Below are 2,230 nucleotides of genomic sequence, written 5' to 3'. Positions count from 1 at the left end.
TCGGTCGTCTTTTCTGAAAGGGGACTCCACTTTTGCCCCATAAACATGGCGGAATTTCCATATTTAGAGCTTAATATGGATACGTTTACCAATTTTTTTCCGTAACCGCTCAATGTGGAGTTACGAGTCCCGAAGCTATTATACGTCACCATCTCCTGAGTATGTACGCCAAGACTCGTGATAAGTCGCGCGGTTAGCGAGGAAAATCCTCGTTAGCGACGCCTGTTTCTACAGACGGCTTCAATTTATTTTTATAAAAAAAAATTCATATTTTAAAAACTGTTGCATATACCTAATATTTGTTACACCTGTAGCTCTTGACACTCTGACCTAGCCTAAAAAAAAAAAAAATCAGGGTTCTGTGTGACGCACGCATGGACCGCAAAAGCCTTGTGAGCGACGGCTATTCTTACACACGCTTACAATTTAGTTCTAATGAAAAACTCAGCGAGTTACGCTGTTTACATAACTCACGAACATATAAAGTTTTTCATGGTCGCAAAACATCTCGCTCAGCCGCAACACAGTTTTTATGAAGATTAAAAAATATATACATTTATTGAATACATCCAAACATCCCAGAACCCAACAAATAAAAGTGCTATTGTTCTCTGTGCATTTTAATGTCCATTAAAAGTCCATGTTTTTAAGATTCTTATTTCTTCTTCAATTGGTCTAAAATGTATTTTGCTCTGGGACGTTTTTTCCCCAGAGCTGATTTCCTAAAGTCCTCTTTATTTTCTCTTCTTCCGGTCTTGATGGCAAAACAGAGTTGATGATTGTGAACCCACGACCACTGAGGAACCCAAAGAGGTTTCCCATGAATTTTTCAGCACATATCAGCTCAGAAACATCATGATAGTGAATTGCCAGGCCTTTAGATGCTACATTTGCCAAGTTTTTTCCTAGCAATAGCAAGGGTAGCCTTTATATCCTCGCTGCTGTGCTTCATGCATTTTCTGTGCAGGTTCCCAGCATCAACTCTGTCTTATAGCAGATGGGGCAGGTCATTGGGGTCCTGGTTTGCCTGTTTAAGGAAAAAATAAATAAAATAAAGATTAGAGTTATATTAATAGCATTGTAGAGGATTAATGCATATCGATAGGACCGTTAGTAAACTAAGAATGAGACATGCTACGCGGCTTCTGTAACTGCCTTTCACTACTATTGGAGTCACGGAAACAGCGTAGCTCATTAAAAAAAAAATATATATTATATATACATACATTTATTCAATAAATCCAAACATCCCAGAACCCAACAAATAAAAGCGCTATTGTTCCCTGTGCATGTTAATGTCCATTAAAAGTCCATATTTTTAAGATTCTTATTTCTTCTTCCGTTGGTCTAAAATGTCTTTTACACTGGGACGTTTGTTTCCCCAAAGCTGATGTCCTAAAGTCCTCTGTATTTCCTCTTCTTCCGGCCTGTGGTCTTGAAGCAATCCTAGGATTAAAAGATCATAGATTAATAATAATTAGTATCTTATTCTTAGTTTACTAACGGTCCTAATGGAATGCATTAATCCTCTACAATGTTATGAATATAACTCTAATCTTTATTTCTTTTTTCATCCGCTTTGGATGCCATTTTTAGGCTTGAGATTGACCTGTAGAATATAAGATAAAACAATTAATAAAGCTTGTAAAAAAGCTGGTGAAGTAAAAGACAAGTGACACAAGGTATATAGCTTTTAAAAAAGCTCAAGAAGTAAGACAAAAGTGTGCAAACAGAGGTAGTAAATGGAGTGAATCCTTTCAGATCAGTCCAGTAACTAGACAGCAGAACAATCCGTGTAGATCAGTCTAGTAGAGAGCTGATTTTCAGTAAATTGTTCAAAGTGTTGTGAGAGACTGGACTCAGTACTGCTCCTTTTAACCCCTTAAGGACGCAGCCTAGTTTTGGCCTTAAGGCTCAGAGCCCATTTTTCAAATCTGACATATTTCACTTTATGTGGTAATAACGTCGGAATGCTTAAACCTACCCAAGCGATTCTGAGATTGTTTTCTCGTGACACATTGGGCTTCATGTTCGTGGTAAAATTTGGTCGATATATTCAGTGTTTATTGGTGAAAAATTGCAAAATTTAGAGAAAATTTTGAAAAAATTGCATTTTTCAGAATTTAAATGCATCTGCTTGTAAAACAGACGGTTATACCACCCAAAATAGTTACTAGTTCACATTTCCCATATGTCTACTTTAGATTGGCATAGTTTTTTGAACATTCTT

At 36.8% G+C, this 2,230-nt stretch overlaps 1 long non-coding RNA gene across 1 annotated transcript; it reads right to left on the bottom strand.

The window, feature by feature from the left end:
* Positions 1-527: 527 nt before the first annotated feature.
* Positions 528-2,025, bottom strand: LOC142748347 (uncharacterized). Its single transcript, XR_012882238.1, has 2 exons — positions 1,227-2,025; positions 528-1,027 (listed from the first exon to the last, which is right to left on the bottom strand). It is a non-coding gene; the product is annotated as an uncharacterized LOC142748347 (long non-coding RNA).
* Between the last annotated feature and the right edge of the window lie 205 nt (positions 2,026-2,230).

This window comes from Rhinoderma darwinii, chromosome 3 (genome assembly GCF_050947455.1).
Source record: "Rhinoderma darwinii isolate aRhiDar2 chromosome 3, aRhiDar2.hap1, whole genome shotgun sequence".
NCBI lineage: Eukaryota > Metazoa > Chordata > Amphibia > Anura > Rhinodermatidae > Rhinoderma > Rhinoderma darwinii.
This window is presented reverse-complemented; position numbering and strand designations above follow the sequence as displayed.